Genomic DNA, 20,571 nt, shown 5'->3' with positions numbered 1-20,571 from the left:
AGCCATTGAGTCTGCTAAAACAGTGAAAAATTAAGAGGCTAATTGTTGCTGCTAAATGCAATAAAGTAGTACTTTGGGCTCTCAGGCATGTTTTATGACCGATATGGCAATTACTGAATAAAATCCCATGCCCTGGAATGTTTATTTGTGTAAACAACTTATGGTTATTTATTCATATTTTATGAATATTTTTTTCACAATTGTATTAACCATCCCTTGCGGTACAATATGCAGTTGGTCAGGAAAAGAGGGGGGGAAAAAAAAAGCCACATGCTAAATGGAAGGATCCATTGAGAATCTAGTCCTGAACATGTTTAAGGCTCTGTTTTATTCAGCACGATTAGCTGCGTTACAAGACACCATTATGTTCTGGCAAGCTCTGTCTGATTTGAAGCAGTCCTCTCTCTCCTCACAATAACACTTTATTTGCTGGTCTCTTTCCATGCTGGTGGGCTGGCTCATTTAAAACCTCTCACATAAACTCAGACCAGGGTTCAACCAAGATGCTCTCCAGCTGGTATTGGTGGCATTTGACATCTTTTCTTCATGACTGGGTCATGTAAGAGCTGAAGACAAGGGGAGAAACAGAAGTAGATTTTTGGATCTCAGTATGTATGCTCTGCAAATGGCTGCATTTGTTGTTCTTTAAATCTCATGATCTTCTGCAATTAAAATTCAGTTCAGGCTAAAAAAAAAAAAAGACTTCATTGTTAAAATCAGGCAGTAGGGAGTCAAATGGTAAAATAAATACTGCTATCCGTCTGTGAAACAAGAATCCACATCATGGACAGCTCTGCTAACATAGTGAATGAAATGATTTCAGGGTAGTTATGTGCATGTCTGGTTTTACATAAGGTTACATGATTGCATTATTTGTGGTCATTCAAAATCCTCGGGTGCTTTTTACAAGACTATGGTGTTGCGTGCAGCTGGAAAATAGCCAAAGTGCTTTGCTAATTATATTCTGCCTGAGTACATTCCCTGAAGTTAAAGCTTGGATAAAGTTCTGTTTTCTTTTTCACTTTTTCATCCTGAATTTGTATAAGGCAGCTTAAAAAAAAAAAAACAAAAAAAACAAAAAAACAAAATTAATAACAACAGAAGAGATTGCAGTCCTTACTTATAAATCTTACCTTCAGTGTTTGGAAGATCTTTTTTTTTATGGACAAGGTTTGGACCAGTTGAGTGACTTCAGCCCAGACCAAATTTTGGTTTGAAATTTCTCAAAGTTGAGATTTACTTGTTTCTTTTATCTTAGACTGAATTGGTTCTAACAGGGCACTGTCTTGATCTGCTTCAGAAGGGTGGATTATACACACTGGGGTGAAGAGTGTTTATGTCCCTGTAAAAGTACACTTTCAGCACTATATAAATAGCACGTTTACAATGTTGCATTTCCTCAGCTTGCATGTGAAGTTCCTTCTCAGTAACTTATAATCACACGGTGTGCCTTCTCTTCCTATTCTTCTCGTTTTTGTTTTTGCTTTGTTTTTTAATTTTGTTTTGTCCTATTTTAAACTGTATCCTTGACTCTTGAAGGCACACATCCTGGATTTTAATGCTATCTCACCAATCACATTTTTAAAGGCTTTATTCCCGTTGCCAAACTAGCCAAGTCACCTTGCTTAACCTAGCAGGGTATGCCAGGGAGGGCTGGGTGTGATATTGTAAGCCAGAGCCTGGTGCTACACATAGGACACCCTATGCCCAGTGGAGCCCTGGGCACTGAGCTGCCCAGTGGTGGTCCCATAGTCATGGTATGTGCAAGGCCAGGGGCTTGGTTATGCCAGCTGCCTTTTAGCAGCACACCAGAGTACAGAGCTGTGTACCAAGTTCCAGTCAAGAATAAGCATGGTACTGAAGCAGTACGTGCTGAGAAACACCAAAGGGGGTTCAAATTGAAGATGACCTGCAGGTGTTCTTAGCTTTCAAAAGGGAGGGGGGAAAAAAAGAGAGCCCAAACCTCCAGCCACTTTCCTCTTAATGTCATGATTGTTTTCAATCTGTTTTTCTCAGTAAAACAGTAAAATTGTTTACTTTTTCCTCTAGGACTCCGCTTGCATAACCGCATACTTCCTTAGTGACTTTGCATGGTAATTTCATGTCTAATTAAAGAATTCACGTAAACTTTTTTTTTTTTTTTTTTTTTTTTTTTTTTTTTTTTTTCCCCCCCCGCTCTGTAAGAGATTAAACACTACACAAGTTTGTCTACTCGTGGTGAAATGCGTACACCCTGACTGCAGCCCCACTTGGCCATCTGGTTGCCTCCCCCGACGTAACGTGCTACTAGGTGCGTTACCCCACAGCCCATCCTGCGCTACCCCGGGTTACCCCAGACTGGATACGGCAGCGGGTGCACGGGCGGTCGGGGCTCCTGCCCGAGGCATCCCCAGGCTGCAACGAGCTGCGAGCACTCACCCGGCACGACGCGTGCCCAGCCTGGGTGCTACCTCACCAGCTCCATCCCGGTGTGTGGCCGTAGTATGAGTTACGATAGCAGTAGAATTCGTTTCCACTACGGCTGAGGGCGGGGGGAGGTTCTGCTTTAACACGCGATCCTATGGGGGCGGCGTCTCCGCCCGCCGCGGGTTGTATGGCACGGCAGAGGTTGGCAGACCCGCCTCGGGCACCGCGGGGAGCAGTGGTGGTGGTGGTGGTGGCGATCGGTTCTTTGCCACCCCGGGAGGCCCCGCGGCGCTGCGGGGGGAGCACCTACCTGCGGCGGGCGAGCTGTGCCCCGTACTGCGGCCAAGGCTGCACAAGGCTGCGGTTAATGGCCAACCTTATCGTGCGGGCCGGTTTGGAGCAACGACACGCCAAGCCCGCCGTCCGCCCCCGTCTTTGTCTGAGCCAGAGGTTGTGACACCCCAACGCGTTGCTGCTTTATGGGACGCTAATCGCAAATGAGCGTAGCGCCGAGGCACGGCGCGGCTGCAGGGGCTCCAGCGCCCCGCGATAGAGCTGCCGCCCGCTCCCCCGCTCTGCGGGGCCAACGAGGGCGGCTGGGGCCGGCGGCTCCCGCGGCGCCTTTAAGGGCTCGGGTGCGCGCGGCCGGCTGGCAGCGGCATTGTTCCCTGACGTCACTGGCAGCAGCGCGGCGGCGGCGGCTCTCCAAGTTGCCTTTGTTATTCGGCGCTCCCCGGCTGACACCGCGGCCGAAAGCAAAACGCGGAGCCGGAGCAGCGCGGAGCGGCGGGAGGGAGGGAGAGGGGTGACCCGGGAGCCGCGGGATGCGGAGGGGCTCGGCCCGGGGAGGGCGGCGGAGAGATATAGGAATGGGGGAGGGGAAAAAATAAAATCTCCGTTCCTTGGTTCTGTGGCTCCTTCCCCTCCGCCGGCAGCGAGGCGGTGCGGGGCCGCCGCTGTTTTCGCTTGCGTCTCCTAATTGCGGAACGTGGGAGCCCCGCTGGAGCGGGGTGGGTGTGCGGGATGCGCTAACGGCCGTCAGAAGCGTGGAACGTTCCTGCGAGCGGGCGGCAGTGGGGGGAGAAGCCGGGGGAGCGCGGCTTCAGCAGATCGGCGCCCGTCAGCCGAGGCCGGCGCCGCACCGCCGTCTCGCTGGGAATCGCGCTGCATTTCCTCGGGAGCAGGAAAAAAACCACCCACCCGGTCCCACACCCGCCCCATTGTCGGCGCCCCGGGCCGCCCGCCCGCCCCCCCCGCCGCCGGGGCCGCCCCCCCGGCCCGCCCCGCCGCCCCCGCCTGCTCTGGGCCGCCCCCTTCCCCCGGGGCGAGCACCCCCCGGGCCGCGGCTCTCTCCTACCTGGGTGGCGGCGGGGCCGGGGCCGAGGTGAACCCCGTGGGGCGGCGGCCCCCGCCCGCAGGTCCCCCGGCCCCGCAACGAGCCGCGGCACTCGGAGGTACCACGCGCTCCTGAGCGCGCTCGTTGCGGGGTGGTTTCCCCCTATTTAATAACAGCAATTCAGCAGGGAGGATATTTGCCTGCTCTCAGTTTCCAGAGTGGAAGGGTTTTCTCTCTCTCTCTTTTTTTTTTTTTTTTTCTTTTTTTTTTTTTTTTTTCCTCTTTGCGTGCGTGCGTGCCATTCAGGAAGGCTTAAACGCGACTCCCCGCCTTAAACCCGCTGTAAGACAATATTTGTGTTTTAACTCGGCTCTCAGCTTAACTCCGGGTGCTCGGCGGGTGGGGGCAGAGGGGAAGGGAGAGGGCGAGGGAAGAGCGTCCCCGCAGGAGGGAGGCAGCTCCCTTTCAGATAGGAATCTGGGACAGATTTTGCCAGCAGCCACAAAGCATGGCCCTTTGGTAATAGAATAGCCAATGTAATTTGACACTTCAACTTGCTGTGCTCTCTGCTAGTTGATTCACTTACTCACCCACTAACATTGAGCTCCTTTTCACTGTCTGTGGGCAAGGAAAAAAAAAAAAAAAGGAAGGGGAGGGGGGGGGGGGAGAGAAAGAAAAAAGGGAGCGGGGGGAGAAGGGCGAAAGGGGGGAATAAGAAAAAAACACCTATTCAAAAATCCCCCCGGAGAGCTGCGCGGCACTTGGGGAGAGGAGCCGGCGTGCCGCTCCGCGCCGTGCAGCCGAGGTAAGTTTGGCGGCCGCTCTCGCTCTGAGCCCGGGCAGGGGTCGCGCCTCGGCGGAGCGCGAACAATGGGGCGGGCGGGGAGCGCCCCGCGGGTTGCACCGGGCGGGTGGAGAGCCGGGCCCGGCGGCGGGGAGGCGGCCCCGAGCCGGGAATGCCCTTGCGGGGGCTCGGCAACCGGGACGAGTTGCCGCGGCGTGGGGCCGCCGGCCGCCAAAACAAAAGGGGCCGGGGCTCGGGGCCGGGGCGGCGGCTGCCCCCGGGCGGGCGGGCGAGCGCCGTCGGGGCGGGCGGGCGGGCGGGCGGCGAGCCCCGGGGCCGCGAGCGTGCGCTTGGCCGGGGAGACGCGCGGGGGAGCTTGCGGCCGCTTTCCGTGCTGCGGGAAGCTCGCCTGGGTGGAAATTCCTTGTGTCTGGGTTTTGAAAGCCAGTTGGGACCGGGGCCTCTCTCGGCAGGCAGGAGGAAGGAGCGGCCCCCCGCCTCCTCCCGCTGCCGCCCTCCCTCCCCCCGGTGCATCTGTCCAGGAAGCCGCTGGGCGGAGGGGAGGGGGCCGGGGGCAGGGGCCGGGGGGTGGGGGGGGGGGAGGCCCGGCCGCCGTTCGCCGCCCGGCCGCCTTTGTGAGAGGGGAACGGGGAAAGCGCTGCCCGGCGCTACGGAGCGGGGCGGGCGGAGCGCGGGGCTCGAGCCACTCTAGGAATGTAAACACGCGCAGAGCCGGCCGGCCCCGGCGCTGCCTGAGCGCTGCCCGAACCCTGCGCCGCTCTGCTGCTGCTCCGTGCCGGTGGCGGCTGCTCGGGGCCACAACCGGGATTTTCGACTGCAAACTTTGTTTCGCACGTGGGAAGTTGCATTTCGGTGCTGCCTTTCAGGCTGCGATGAGGGGCGCCGGAGCGGGCGTCGCGTTTCGGGTTTTGTTTCAGCCAACTGCAGACAGCGTTTATCAGTTCTTAAAGGTGCAACGTACGCTCTGGGGGAAACGGAGCCCCCAAAGTGCGGAGGAACGGCGTTGTGAGGGTCGTAGGGTCCCGCTGGGCAGCGCAGCGGCGGGGAGAACGTCCCCCATCAGGGCCGTGCGGAGAGATTTCCCGAGACCGCAGCGAACTTAAGGCACAGCCCCGCGTTCCCGGCTGCCCGTGCCCGTGTACATTTCTGTGCTTCGGTTAATAATCTGCAAACGGCTTAATGGCTCCGGAGTGCCCGAGGAATAGGTTTTCTCCGTTGACTTGCGCAGGCCCGAACGGAGCGCTGCCCCGGCCCTTTCTCAATGCGCTGACATGAGAGAAGAGGATTTAACTTGGCAGCCTGAACAAATGCTCTATCAAAGGTTTCCTAAGAGACAGTGGGAGAGCGGGGGAGATGAATGACCCGAGGGAGTTGTAGGGTGCTACCTATGCAGGTTTCCTTTTAAATACGAAATGGCCATTTAGGGCTCTGAATAAAACTGCGCGCATCAGAAAGGCGACAGGCTTATAAAATTTAAAAGGGCAAAAGCCCATTAATGCTGTGGCGGAGCTCTGGCTCCCAGCTCTGCTTGAGTGCTTCCAAGCGCCTCGAAGTGCCAAAGCTTTTAAGGAATCCTGAGCAGCGACTCCCCTGGGGCTGGGGGACCTCGGCCTCGCGTGCGGGCAGCCCTTCTCCCGGGTGGGGGGACGTGGACTGGGGACACTCAGGAGTGGGAGCTGGCGCTGTTACGGGGGCACGCGGGAGCCCCTCGATGTGTGCGAGGTTCTGTAGATGGGGGCTCGGAGTAGGGAAGTTTCACAGAGAGCAGAATGGAATGGTAGTGCCCCGGCAGCCTGTGGGAGAGCAGGGGTCTGCTCACCAATGGGGACGCTCTCCGGTTCAAACTTCCCCTTCCTTCTCTCGCTAGAGAGAAATTTACTATGGCATCAATCTTGTCTTGGCGGGCCCGATTCAGGTTTGTGAATGCCAGAAGACTCGCTCTGACCTTTCTCTGTTCAAGTTGAGGATGTTGAAACACCAGCCATCAAACAAAAGGCACATTGAAAGCCGGCTCTGCACCGAGCACGTGTGGCTGTGGGGTAGCGGGGTTCGTCTGGGGGTTGTGTGCCTGAGTTGGGCTGGGGGAGGAGAGAGAAAAGGCCGCTTACTGCTGGAATGAGAGGATGGAAAACATGACTTGAAGTGCTCCAAATATCTTGGAGTCAAGGACCTTTTTCCTTCTATCTTTACTTTAAAGAGTCTTAGGAAAAATGTCTTGTTCTCTGGTTTTTTTGTTTTGTTTTTTGTTTTGTTTTTTTAATTATTTTTCTTTTTTTCTTATTTTAATTGATGTATAATTAACAAATAAATATTTTTAATATATTTTTTTCCTGTGGATGGAAACCACAAATTTTGCAGAATTTATCAACTTACTTGTAAAGCAAAACAACCCCCAGGATCTTAGGAAAATTAAATGCCTTTAGTATTACATCTTAAAGCAATAAAAATTCTCTGGGATTTACTTGAAAGAGTTGGGATTTTTATCTACTCAGGAGAGTGCTACCTCAAAAAGTAGCCTGGATGTAAAGATGGTTGTAAGTTGTAATTTAAACTTATTTGGGGCTGTCAGAGTTTAAAAAGAACACCCTCAGGAGCAGTCAACGCAGATATCTAACCTGGCAGCAGCATTCCTGTCAATGTAGATAGATGCTGTTATTGTGTACATTGTTTACGGGCCACAATACCTTAAGTAAACATTGATCATGATTAGAAACAATAATTGAGGCTGTGGCAAAGGATCAATGAAAACTTTGTTTCAGGGAAGAAGCGAGTTGCTGTGCATATATACAGAGAGCGTTTTGTGCTGCCTGAGATGTGCAGTGTTAATGCGGTATGAAATTCTGGTTTTAGACTATTTTAAGAAATCCACAGAAGATGACAGATCAGTTTTTGCATCATGTAAGAGATGTGCCCCATTCCACGTTGGTAACAGGAACAGAAAGGAGAGAGCTCTGCACGTCATGTTTCCATTCATAACTTTTCTTGGGAGCTGCTTACACTTCTCCCCAAATCTCCCCCCAAAGGTTTTTTGGAGACAAAAAAACACAGGAAAAACCAACTCCTCAAACCTGGTGGGTGACAGTTGCATTGCTGATACTACAGTTAGAAACCATGTTGGCTACTTTGTAGCAGCTTGGGGTTGGCCAGCAGCTGGAGAGCCTAGTTTCAGTCTTGAAAAGGAAGAGAAATGTATCTCAGGGAGGAAAAAAAAGTTGCAATTCCATTTGCCTTCCTCAGTGTTTCTGATAGGCCTCCATCTACAGCCCAGCCCTGCGGAAAGGACAGGAGATAAGGTGGCTGGGGCTGTGCCCCACCTGGGTACCTGCTTCCCACAGGTGTATAGGGCTGCAACCAATGTCTGTGGGGGCAGGTGGGAGCACTGTGCAATTGGCTGAGTGGTTGGTTTTTTTTTTTTTTTTTCTTCTTCATTGGACCCATTTTTGTGAAGCCCCATCTTGTGTTACAGCAGAGAGACACGACTATTGCTGAAGAGTTGATGATTGGTTTGTACTTGTTCTCATCAACTGCCTGGTGTGGGACAAGGAATATGAGCCTTCCTTATGTGTTTACATCTTTTTATGAGAAACGACAGTATTCAGTGCCACAGTGCTGTGTGCGAGCACTGATGTACCTGCTGCTCAGATGTTTTCCTTTCCCTGAATTTAGGCACATCAGCTTTCCTGCTGATGGTATGTTGAGGCAGTGTCAGTGATATTAGGAATCATTTCTGCTTTTAAATGGTGTCTTTGGCTCAAAAACAAGGTTTGTGAATTGGAATATTGCTCTGTCATATTGATTTTTCTTCTGCTTCTCTTTCTAAAAGCACAACCTTCTTAGGTAGTGATTTTATTTTATTTATTTATTTCCACTGGGTTTCATGGGATTAGCATTGTGCTTGGTTAATGTTTGAAGTTTTTCAAGGTAATTGAGGCCATGAGAGAAATGGTCAGCAAGGGTTTGTAATGGATCTCCACAGCTTGACTGCTGGAGGCAGTAGTGCATTATGAGAGTAGAAGATGGTTGTACACTTGTTGCATGTTATTTTGGGTTCAGCTACTTCAAGATGCATTGGAGTTTATGTGGCCTGTGAAGGTGTGGTGTACTCACCACGTCTCAGTACTGTGTCACTACCCCTTATTAAGCAGGACAAATTGCTATGGATATTATGTGTCTGGAAGGGGGGAAGAAGTTATTTTTAGGTAGGCAAAGTCACTTTCCATCATTTCTCCTGCAAGCATCAACACAGATTAACTTACTTGGCAAGGAATGAGACATTCATTGCAGAACGTTCCCTTTGGAAGCCCTGGGTAGGCAACCATTAGGCCATGATTTCCTTCAGGTGCTTGTGCTTTTTAAACCTGTACTGGAGGATAGGAAAAGCAATTTGTGCTCCTCTACTGGGTCCTGGAACAGCCAAAAGGGGAAGGGCTGCAGGTTGGCACTTGATGAGTTGAGGTTTAGTATCTAGTTAATATCTGCACTCAGAGACCCATACGTCCTTTCATTAGACAATTCAGTAAATCAAACTGTTTCATATTTTGTGTAGTGCTTTAAAATTGAGGTAGAACCGTGTAAGCTATCATGTTAGTATTCCATTAAGATAAATGTGAGAATTGTATCCCTTTGTTGACAATTAGCATTTGTTTTGACTGAGTGGAACAGCTCTGATTCCTGAAAGTAGTGATCCCAAAGTGGTACAGAAAGGCTATTGGTTCAGTATGGTTGGAGATGGAAATCATTACTCCAAAGCCACAGTTAGGTGTGATGCTATAAGTTGTGTGAATTCAATCAAACTGGATTTGGATTTCCTTTTCTTTTCCTTTTTTGTTTTCATAAGGACTTTGATTTCCCTCCTGATATACCACTTATTCATCTGTCAGTGATGATGTGGATGGTGATGAGCTGATTTCTAAATCAGATGCTGTTCTGCTGAAGAAGCCCCTTTCTGCAGCTCTGTGCCCTTACCTGGGCAATGTTGAGCTACCTGCACTGTTGACATGGCCTTTTTGCTCACATCTTCCCCAGATCTCCAGCTTCTGGGGAGCTGGCTGACTATGAGCAGGCACACTGTGCTGCCTGGAACTCAGTAAGCAATAGAAGAGCAGCATTGCTGTGGGTCTGGCTTTGGAAATGAAAATAACTCTAACCCATATGTAAACCTGGAGTGCTGTTAGAGCTAGCATGAGAATGAAAGTCTCAGGCTTTGTGTGCCTGATAGTGTTGTGCAAAGCAAGTATGGTAGTTTCTTGTTGTCTTTATTTGGTTGTCTTTAAATCTCTATTTCCAATGCTCCAGGCTGCCACTTGCAACCTCTCTAGAGCCGTGTGTTGGTGGGCAGAATTACAATGACTGGAGAAAACCAACTTCTTGGTCTGTCCAATGCACGAATGTGGGTAGGGTCTGCCTCAGCTATGTTGCAGCTCTTTGTACCTGGGCAGTGCCATTTTACATCCTTGCCAATTGGATAGAGACAAGCATTTGAGGAGCAAGAGGAACAGAAATATGTTGACAAGTTTCACGTCAGTCTTTTGGAGATTTCCAGATAGTGTCATAACTAATCAGAATGGTTTTTTTAATTGAGATTGTGGTAACACAGATACGTGACAGAATAGTAGGGGCTTCAATTGGCCATTTAGTAGCAGAAACAGTTCCCTTGATGAATATCTGACTGTTTCTTGGCCGTGTTCCTGATCCCCTCTAAGAACAGCGGAGCCTTTTAGGCTGCCCTGAAATACACACCTCCTGGATCTCCATTGGAAATTTTGAAGGACAAGTTGCTCTCTCTTGTTACTGAAACCCTGTTCCAAATGGAGATTAACTGATGGAGTAAAGGCTCATTCCACAAACGTGAGCATGGAGGGCTGGGCACAGTGGGGCAGCTGGGGGTCAGGACTGAGACTGGGCTTCCCTGCCAGCTGCCTGGTTCACAGTAGTGCTGAAAGAGTGGGATTTCCCTGATTTTAGCATGGCTTCTGTTTTACTGAAGGTTGAAAATAGCTTTACATTTATGAGGGTTCTTACAACTTCTCTTCTTTGTATTGCTGCAGCTCAGATCCTTCCCCATGCTGTTCTCTTGGGATGGTTTGGAGTGTTGTCCAACACCCACCTGATAACTGCGTGTCCTACAGCTCAAAGGTTGCCACCTGCCTTTGGTTATTTTAGAGGTGTGACAGGGTAAAAGTGAGGTGGAGGGGCTGAGCGGCAGTGAGGAAGTGCTGGTGTCTCAGGATGAAAGACCCCCACCCTGGCACATTGGCATGTTGCCTGCCAGGGATCATGGGCAGCTTGTCTATCCCACTGCCCAGCTGGAATGGTTTGACAACCAGCACTGTCACTTTTACACTTTAATGTTCTAACATTGATACGACAACAGAAGTTCCGTTTTGTTTTCTCTTTCTCTCTTCTCTCCAAGGCTGCTTTCCTCCCCCACCCCCCATTAAAAAAGAAAAAAAAAAAAAAAGGCAGGATAAGAGCTTTAAACAGCATTTTTAAATACTTTGTTGACATTACATTCTCCAAAGAATGGTTTGTTTATATATTTCTCCATATAGGAAGAGAGGAGGACTTATTATCCTACAGGTTTTCAGGGGAGAGAAGAATGATGTGGTTGTCAGGCAGCCTGCCCGATCTCTTGGTGTCCTGCTTGTAAGTCTGTGTTTGTTCAGCGCTCTTGTGGCCCTTTTCCTGGCAGTGGGATCACAGAAGTTAACTTGTTTACAGCTGGTGTGCAGCTTATGTTGGCTTCCCTTGCAGCGCCCCGGCGCTCCCCCCAACCTTTTCAATGATAGCTTTTCTTCCCTCCTCTTCTCAGCACAGGTTGATGCACTTTACATTTGATAAAACTTTTTTTTTTTTTTTTTTTCTTTTTAAAGATGGGAATATGAACTGTCGTGCTGCAGATGCTCACGGGACCCTGGTGTCTGTGGCTTTTTGGGTGCTTTGTGGAGCTGGAGGTTCCCGGTGCTCTCTGGCTGCTGCCAGTGTTCAGCAGCATGGTGGTTGCCAGCTGCACTGAGTCCTGTCTGCAGGCGTGGGTGGCCCAACTGAGGCCATGTGAGTGCGGTGTGTCTGTTGTATTTTGCATGGTTGGCTCACTGCAAGAGTGTTGGGCTTCCTCGTGTCCACAGATTTTCTCTTCTCTTCCTCCTGAAAGACCTGCTCTGTTATGGGACGCTGAAAACCACTCTCAGTTGCTATTTAAAAAATAGATCACAAGAACAATGTGTGCATCTTTTCCTGTACTCCTCTCAAGTATGAGTTTTATCCCCAAATTTACATCACTGTTTAAAAAAGTTGGAGATTGCAGTCCAGCTGGAGCGTGATAGCATTCGACATGGGAGCCTCCTGGCTTTCCAACTGAATGCATAGCTCTGGCTTTTGGCACTGTGAAACCCTGACATCTCGCACATTAAAATCATAACAGCATTATGTAAGGAGAAGTTATTTTAGGTCACTTGCAGTGCCTCCTAAAACTCAGCTCCAGCAGCCTTGTGAGCTGGAACGTGCGGGCTCATGCAGCCCCAGCTGTGGGCAGTGTCCAGGCATGGTGCCGCCTCCTGTCCTGCCCTCTGTCCCCAGCTCAGCCCCAGTCCTGTGCCTCCAGGGGGCTGGGAGCAAGGGGGAGGGTTGGGGGGAGTTCAGGGAATATGGGGTGTGGGGGGCTCCAAGGCCAGCAAAGAATGTTGGCAACTCAGCATGTGCGTAATGTGGGCATCTCTGTGATGTTGGCCTTTCTGCTCTTTGCTGTGAGATGAGAAAAGCTATGGCAACTGCTTCTGGCAGCCAATGACTGCCATCATTTTTATTCTGCCTTTATTCCTGGCAGGTTGTTTGTGAAGTAACCAGCAGCCAGGGGGCCTGGGGAGTGTGGAAGGCATCTGCCGGGGTCTGGAGCTGGGGCTTGAGGTGCAGGAGAGCAGATGGGCACCTTAAACTCAGGGCTGGGTGTTTTGTGTAAGCAAAAGATCAGGGTCATTTTGTCTGTAAATTAAATGCAAAAGCATGTGAAATTTCTGATTCGTCTGTTGAAGTTCCTTTTGTTAACACGTTGTTACATTAAGCATCCATTTTGAAGAGTTTGGCGCCTTGCCCCTAGGATAGCAGAATGCAGTTGCTCCCTCTTAGCCTTGTTCAGTGCACTGTTTTTCACCATGCATAGCTATGGTGGTCCTTGCACACGCCGCATGGTGCCAGATGAGCATGTGTAACAAATGCATGTTTACCCTGTAATGGGCAATGCTAACTGCATGCAGGTAAACACATTAGCAAGCTGGAATGAGTGAAGGGAGGGCAGAAAGGCTGCTGTTGGGAAGCTCCCAGGCTATGCCATAGTGACTAAGGCGGCTTGATAGCTTCCTTATTGCCACCATCTGCCTTCTGCCGGCTGGGGCTTGCAGCGTGGTGAGGTCCTGCTGCTTGCGGGTGGCGGGCAGGGCACTGGTAAACAACTGTGGACACAGCTCTGAATGTCCTTGGTTGCAGCTCTGTGATAACTCTCTCATTAGGTTTGTTTAATCGTGTGAAAATAAAATAAATATAATTCCAAGCGAGACAGCATTTTCATTTCATTAAATTCTGTATTTTAAGTGCCTATATAAATTATTTACTCAATGTGTGAGCCTCTTGTGAAATACGTCGTGGAAAAAAAGTCTTGTATTGGTATCCTTGGAATACCACTCTTTTGAAAATCCCACCCAAATTTCAAACATTTGCTGGCAGTTTTATGGTGTCATATGATTTAAATCCTGATTTAAAACTTTGAGTTCAGTCATCCAAAAGGGAGCAGTGTGTCGGCACGGAGTCTTCATTCTCCTTTGTCTGAAACTGCAGCTACAGCCCTCAACACCTCTTCCTCAATAAAGAGAAATGTAAATCAAGAATACTTGTCACATCGCCAACGTCTTGTCCTAGCAATATCCCAGCATACTAAATCATAAAAGGAAGAAATGTTCATATCTCCTGTCATATGAGAAATATATTTTTAAGTATATCTCTGCTCTATTTGTGGTCTTTTGATGTTCATGAATTTACACTTTGTTCTACTGAAGACAACTTCACCTGATAAACATCCCACTGAAGTTACAAGGGACTGGGAAGTCAAGCTCCATTCTCACCATTGCACCTGACTTATGAATAACCTGTAGGAAATGAAATACGATGCACATATGCTAATCTCTTACATAGGCTGTCTGACTTCTACGTTTAGTAAGGATTAAACTCCTCTAAAGAAGCTCAGAGGATGCAGGAATTCTCTGGCTGTTGATCTTTTTGTGTTTTTAACGTAGAATATTTTTAGCCTAAGATACAAAAATACATACTTATGTATCCAAAGAGAATGTTGTTTCCATTTATTATAAAACCTTGGATGGGAAACAAGATGTTAGACCTATTATAATGCAACCCAGCAATTAACATATGTTGGCCTGCCTCTGCCAAGGCTGTCTTGTGAGTAATGCAGGTTGCACAAGCGGAGGAGTCGGGTTGTTTGTCTGTGACAAGCCATCCATACATGCATGAGTGATCAGATTGCACAGCCATCAGCCGAGGATAGGATGCGAATCTGTGTTTGAATCTAAAAGCAATTATAGTTTAAATTTCCAAACTGAATGCAGCTGAGAGGGCAATTTTGACTATTTTTCCTGTTGCCAATAAAAAAATAAAAATCTCTTGTGCAACATTGAGAAAATTGAGGTAATGATCAGTGGAAGCTTGCAAGTTTTTGAGAGGTTGTTTGGTTTGGTTTGGTTTTTAAATTATGCAATGACTGAATGACAAGAGTGAGGAATGTCTGAGGTGCGCACAGCAGTGGGAGCCCCCTGGCCCCCTTTCAGAGATTTCTAGGTGCTGCATTTGGGTACCAGCGACTGAGACCCTGCTTTTCCCTTCAGAGGGGCCTTCTGCAGCTGAGGGGTGGTGTGGCTTGGTTCAGCTGGGAATGTTTTCTCCATGCTGAAGGCCAACATAGAGGCAGTCATAGCTGGAAAACGTACTTCTTGTGTAAAGTGTTGAGTATTTTCTACAGGTTTATTACTTCCACTCAAATATGCACTTTTTGCAGTTACACATAGGAAGAAGAAAAAAAGCAGAAGCTTAAGCTGAAAGTATGTATGTATATAAAGTTGAATTATAGGGAAGTCCAGCTTTTGCTTGTTTTCCACTAATGAAGAGTACATGACCAATTAAGACCTACTAAGTGTTACAGGAAGACAAAAGGTATACTGTGGGTTTAAATTAACAAAAGGCATCCTCTGAAGATTTTGAAGGTCGAATATGCTTAAACTCTAAAATGTGCTCCAATTAGTGCTCTATTTAGAAGCAGATTTTGTTTCTTAACCTGAGAGCAGACTGCTGCACACTGGCTGAGGGCTTGCTGTAGCTAGCTCATAGCTGTGGTTGGTCACTGTGGGCTGCTCTCAGTGTGAACCAGTCATCGTGGCTGGGGGACAGGAACACAGAGAAAGAATAGCAGTTGGCATCTGTATGCATCGTATGTAGGTGTTTACCTCTGGTTCTTGGATACCTTACCATGGCTGAGTGCAGTGCATCATCACTTTTTTTAGAGGGTTACATGTTCAAATTGTAGCTTTGACACTGTCTGTTAAGCTATAAATAAAGCTTGACTATGACAATGATGGCCTTCAGGCTACTTTTTGACTGTAAATTCACAATTGTTGCTTTTGCCTTGAGCGTCATTTTCAAGCTGTGCAGCCTGTATGGTGTTGAAGAAAAGAACTTGAGTTGAGAACTGTGGCCTTTAGTGCTCTGTTCTGAGTTCTGATCAGTCTAACTTAAGATTGCCTGCCTTAAAATACTTGGACACCAGAAGCCAGGCCCACAGAATCACTTAGAACAGTAATAGACTTGCCTTTTGCAAGATCTGGCTCTGAAGGTTTGTTTGGGTTTTGCATTTTTAAGTTTCATCCACAGTCACAAGTGCTAGAAACTCAGTAAGTAAACAGAAGATGCTGTTACTATCAGCTGACTTCAGGAGCTGGGTCTTTAGTGCACACATGAAAACAGCAGCAGCCTCAGCTTCAAGGCTGCTGCCTTTCCTTTCAGTGCTGTGCTGCATGGGGCTGGGAGCAGCCCTGTTGTGCCTGTAGGCTGCTGCAGTTGCTGGCCATGTCCAGGGCACTGAGCATCTTTTTCAACTAGGCATGTGCTGAGAGTTTTTACAAATGGAATGACTGAGTGTAACGCTTGCTTCTCCACTCCAATGCTATCAGTCTAGAACAGGCAGATCCAACAGAATTTTTGGAGATGCTGAAAAAAGGGGGAAATAGCTGGGTGGTAAAATACACAACAAAGAATGTGTAGCTGGCTTTACCTCCTTCGTGGCATTTTGACTGTAAAAAATGACATTGCTGAATTTGTATCAGTGTATTATTTGTTCTGCTTTTAAATATCCGACAGAAGGCTCTGATCCATGGGCACTGTTGTTACCTCCACCTATGACCCAGCAGCTGTGTGTAGTACTGCTGGATATCTATCCTTTAGAGGCAGCTCTAAGTGAATAGTTTTGCCTGTGATAATTCTGGTTGGTCAAGTCTATGCTAATTGATGCACTTTGTGCTGTTGTTCTGATGCTTAAGTAGCACCTGTGAGCAGGTTTTATTAAAGCTGCATCTGTAGGTGCACACTAAATACCTTTGATATCTCACCTGTGATGGTGGTGGAGCTGCTGGTAAGAATGACAGCTGCTGGCAATAAATGAGGACAGTAATAGAAGGCTCAGTGCTGGGTACAGCACCATAAATCATAAGGCAAAAGCAGCAAGAGCACTGACAAATTGGTGAGCAGCTGCAAACAGCACTTTGCAGGTAAGAATTATTGTGCTCATTCCTGATAAGTGCTCAGAGCCCACCTCTTCCTTGTTTGTGGGTGATGGCCCTGGTGTGCGGGCACTTGGGAGTCTGGCCTGGGGATAGTGAGCATTCAGCCTTGTGCCATCCTCGCAGCGTGCACTGAGCCTTCATTTTCATCCCTGGTGTGTTCAAGTGGGAGTTTTCCCCTTCTGGGAGAAATACTCTAATGTTTTTTGTAGCTGACAAGTTGTTTTATTTTGTTTCCTTGGAGACTTTGAAGCAGCGTTTTAGAAAGGTGGAGAGGAGGGGATGGATTTGGCTGACTTAAAACCAGCTTGCTTTTTTAGCCTTTGCCTGGAGGGGTGTGAGGAGCCTCCATGGTAGAAAACAATCCTACTCTTCTATCATAAGAGAAATGAAAAGTATTTTAATGAAATAATGATAGGAAACAGATGGTGATGGGCTGGCAACTGGACTGTTTTTGTACTCTAAAAGGTGTCAGAGGCATCTCAGTGTCCCATTATGTCCTGGGGGTAGGTGGGGACTGAGGTTCCCCAGGGTCGCTGTACCTGGAGCTGTGCACTTCTGAAATATGGTATAATATAAATGGGAGCCCCTGTGAACACTGATGTTGGCAGAGCTGTGCCTGTGTATCTGCAAGGGCTTGGATGAAGCTTGCCACTCTTCTCTACTGTGCTTACAGTGTAGTGCATTCTCTAACAGCTACCTTTGTCTGGTGCTATAAGCTATGTACTTTAAGCATATAAATAAGATGTTCCTAAGACGGTGCTTTAAACAGCATCATTTACATATGGGGTAATTATGGATCTACCTGAAGCTGCCAGTCCCACTTTGAGTACATGTATGGGAACTGTTGATTCATGGAATGAACCACTGGTTGAGTACCCCCCCCCCCCCCCCCATGCTCCCTGAGGAGCAACCAGTGTTGGGCTGCATGTCTGTGATCAGCCTGTTAGGCTCAATGTTTGTGTGATTCATGGTTAGCGGGACAGGTCACTGATGGGACAAAGGGCTTTGTTTATTTAGGGGTGTGCTTCTGGTATTTGTTTTCCTCTCATTAAGTTTTATTCTCAGCTGGGTTAGCTGCCATTGATACAGCTGACTGCAGGGTTAGTTCTTGTGCTGGTACCAGGCTGTTGTGTTCTGGGAAAACACAAGGCAGGGACTTGTTTTCAGCTTCACTTGATTTAGTACTATAGCTGCCTGCGGGTGCCATTTACCTGGCTGTTGGAGGTGTGGTTTAACCCAACAAGCAGCTAAACAGTGCACAGCCCTTCTCTTTCTCCTTACCTCCTAATGAGAACAGAAAGAGAATTGGGGGGGTGGGGGGGAATGAAGAGCCAAAAACAGAAACAGTTCAGTAGCGACTAAAACATTGGTGCTTTAATGGCATTGTTTTTCTCCTCGAGCCAGGACATAGCATCATACCAGGCACTCGGAAGGAAAAAATCATTTCCATACAACCTGCAACCAGGTTGAGTGACATGGTGATGTCCAGCAGATAGGCCAGAGGACACAGTGATGGTGGCACCAGGAAGGGAGGATGATAAGTTAAGTGAGGTGGCTTGAGCACAGGGTAACATTTTTCACAGTGTTTTTCTTGGTTGTTTCTCCTGGCCTGGGGTAGACCATGTTGTTAATGCTGTGGGAGCTGTATCCTGATGCCTGGTACAAACATGCTGAGCTGGAAAGAGGTGGGTGGTCGTTGTTTCCATCCCCCTGCTGCAGTGTGGCCTTGTTGAGACTGCCTCATCCTCCCAGCTCCCTGCTGTTGTCATTTGCACCCTTACACTGTGTTACCATCAGTGTTTGTGCAGGTGCATGATGAATCACATGGGTGAGCCCATTGAGAAAACAAAAACCGTCCTGTGCTCCTATATATGTTCTCTTGGCCAATGCAGCTCCCTGCATGGACTGTGATGTGAATGTAGCACTGATGGCCTGGCTGCATGGAGTTTGGGAGTGGGGGCTCCCAAATCGAGAAATCAGATGGATCCATGCAATTAACTGAAAATAATGAACCCAACTCATGAATAGATTGAATTGAGTGATTAAAACCACAGTGTTTTGATTTGTGTAAATTTATTTTCCTGTTAGTGCTGTAGCATCTGTTACTGGGGTCAGGTAGAGTCTCACTAAATGGAAGCATGATTTACATGTAACATTCCCTACAATAGGGTGTCTTGCTTAGTGCAGCACCAGGAACTAGTTCAGAGTCCCAAAACCAGGAAAAAATTATCAAACAGAGTATATGTCTGTGGGACTGTGCCTGTGTGGGCTGCAGGCAGCTTCTTAGTCAAGGAGCTTCTTATACTTCTTGGCCAAACCGTTGGTCAAGTCTGTGATCTGGGAGGCTGTAAGCCTCCCCATTTTTCATTGAAGCAAGGTGGAAGCTTGAAACTGCCAGTCTTTGGTTAAGGGTGCTTTAGAAGTACAGCTAAGCAGGAGCTGCCTGCTGTAGGGGTTGGCAGAAATGAGTGTAGAAGGTGGCTTTGGGTTCCACAGCTTGTGGAAGTCCTAATGTGGAGTTATTCTTCTGGTTGTGGTGTTTGATTTTTTTTTTTTGTTGATGTTGTTAGAATCATAGATTGGCCTGGGTTGAAAAGGACCATAATGATCATCTAGTTTCAGTCCCCTGCTGTGTGCAGGGTTGCCAACCACTAGACCAGGCTGCCCAGAAGGCAGTGTGTTAGGGATGCGTGTCTTTTGTGTGACCTGCTGTTTTACTGAAATTGCTTATTTTTTTGTTGAAGCAAGTGATGGAACTTCCCACTGTAGAGCTGGCAGGAGATGGCATGAAATTTGATACCCATCCTGATTCAGGCTTGATGTGTCCAGAGGACACCTTCAGCCCAGCCAGCTGTGGCAGGTACAGCCACAGTACGGTGTCACAGTGCACAGTGAGGCCTAAGCCTGCAGCCCTTGCAGGGGAACAGGGATCCCTTTTGCATTTGAGAGTTCCCACTGGCACTTGCCCTTCCTGGGGGGAACTGAGGCAGGTAGGGTGGGCAACTGCTTTCTGGGGCTGTGTTAGAGGCAGCTGGCAGGAACTTCTGCTGGGGCTTGTGGGAGCCATGCCTTTCCTACAGCGTATGGTGATGGGAGCTCCCAGGCACTGCTGTTATACAGAAAACCATTGTCATTAATCCACGTGGCTTGACTAAATGCCAGTTGCAGTTGTAAATTATTATTTCTTAAGTTCCTGAAGTAACATGGGGTACTATATTTTGTGCTGCTTGCCTTTACTGTTGTTTTGTAGCTTGATGTGGGGTTTTAGCTTGCAGGCCAGCTTGCAAGCAGCCCCATTGCTTTGCTAATTAGTTTGTTGCTCTTGTCACGGATACATGTGTGCTGTCTGGGGGATGCCTCATGGTGTTGGGGGAAGAATCAAGCAAGAATATGAATGGCCAATACTTGCATGCATTTAGCCAGGGACACTTGCAGACATCTCACTGAAGAATTCCTCTGGTATGCTGTTAATGCTCAGAGTTAGTGGGTATGTGTTTGTGCAGGGGCTGTGCAGTGTCCCTATGTGGAGAGTGGATTCACTGTCTGCTGCTCTCTGGGTTCAGCACAGCATAAAGGGGTTGATGAGGAAAATCATGTAGCTTTGTATGCCGGTGTTCTGTACAGTTGACCTTTATTATGAAATAGCTTTTGGAAATGCCTCTTTTTTTTTTTTTTTTTTTAAATAATGGAGTCAAAATGGTTCCAAAATGAAAATTATGCCCTCAAAACTGAGTTGTATAGATCTCCGTCTCTTGCCTTCGTTTTCTTTCAGTGGTTTTATTTTGTTAAATAATATGAGTGTTCTTAAATGCATATTTTTATCAAGTGACTGGTAATGCCTGAAACAAGCCTCTATTCTATCAAGTGCAATGCATGAAATTCCTGCAAATTTGATATTTTCCACTAATATGAAGTGAGGCATCCAAAAATCCCCAAGTGACTTGAAGTTTTTCAAGTTCATTTCAAGTTTATAGAGTACTTGGTCTAGTGGGAGGTGCAACCTGGTCCAGTGGGATGCATTTCTGTCTGTAGCAGGGACTGTGACTTCTAAAAATCCTAAAAATTAAGGGTATAGGCTCATTTTGCAGGGCTCTTTTTTATTTTCGTAATTGGTACTTCTCATTATATTCTGAACAAATTACTTACTGAAGTATTTCTGTGTGTCCCTATGGTAAGGGTGACATAGTATG

The 20,571-nt window shown here is 48.0% G+C and overlaps 1 protein-coding gene and 1 long non-coding RNA gene across 26 annotated transcripts in view; one reads left to right on the top strand and one right to left on the bottom strand.

Annotated features, from left to right (window-relative positions):
- Positions 1-309: 309 nt before the first annotated feature.
- Positions 310-3,900, bottom strand: LOC107315720 (uncharacterized). 3 transcript variants are annotated; one of them, XR_014948580.1, is made up of 2 exons: positions 3,764-3,900; positions 310-685 (listed from the first exon to the last, which is right to left on the bottom strand). It is a non-coding gene; the product is annotated as an uncharacterized LOC107315720 (long non-coding RNA). The 3 variants fall into 3 exon arrangements; XR_014948581.1 differs by lacking the exon at positions 3,764-3,900 and adding an exon at positions 2,717-3,076; XR_014948582.1 differs by lacking the exon at positions 3,764-3,900 and adding an exon at positions 1,134-2,517.
- ZMIZ1 (zinc finger MIZ-type containing 1) overlaps positions 3,519-20,571 on the top strand; it is a 317,066-nt gene continuing 300,013 nt past the window's right edge. For 15 of the 23 annotated variants that reach the window (XM_085554184.1, XM_085554188.1, XM_015866340.3 and 12 more), the window contains exon 1: positions 3,740-4,547. The gene's annotated coding sequence lies outside the window, so the exon portion shown is untranslated. Of the gene's footprint in view, positions 4,548-20,571 lie in introns of all 23 variants that reach the window. The other 8 variants (XM_085554190.1, XM_085554182.1, XM_085554186.1 and 5 more) reach the window with 2 other exon arrangements.

Source organism: Coturnix japonica, chromosome 8, assembly GCF_054131305.1.
Source record: "Coturnix japonica strain WE chromosome 8, WE-NBRP24, whole genome shotgun sequence".
NCBI classification, from domain to species: Eukaryota; Metazoa; Chordata; class Aves; order Galliformes; family Phasianidae; genus Coturnix; species Coturnix japonica.
The sequence above is the reverse complement of the archived record's forward strand: the minus strand, read 5'-3'. Positions and strand labels throughout refer to the sequence as shown.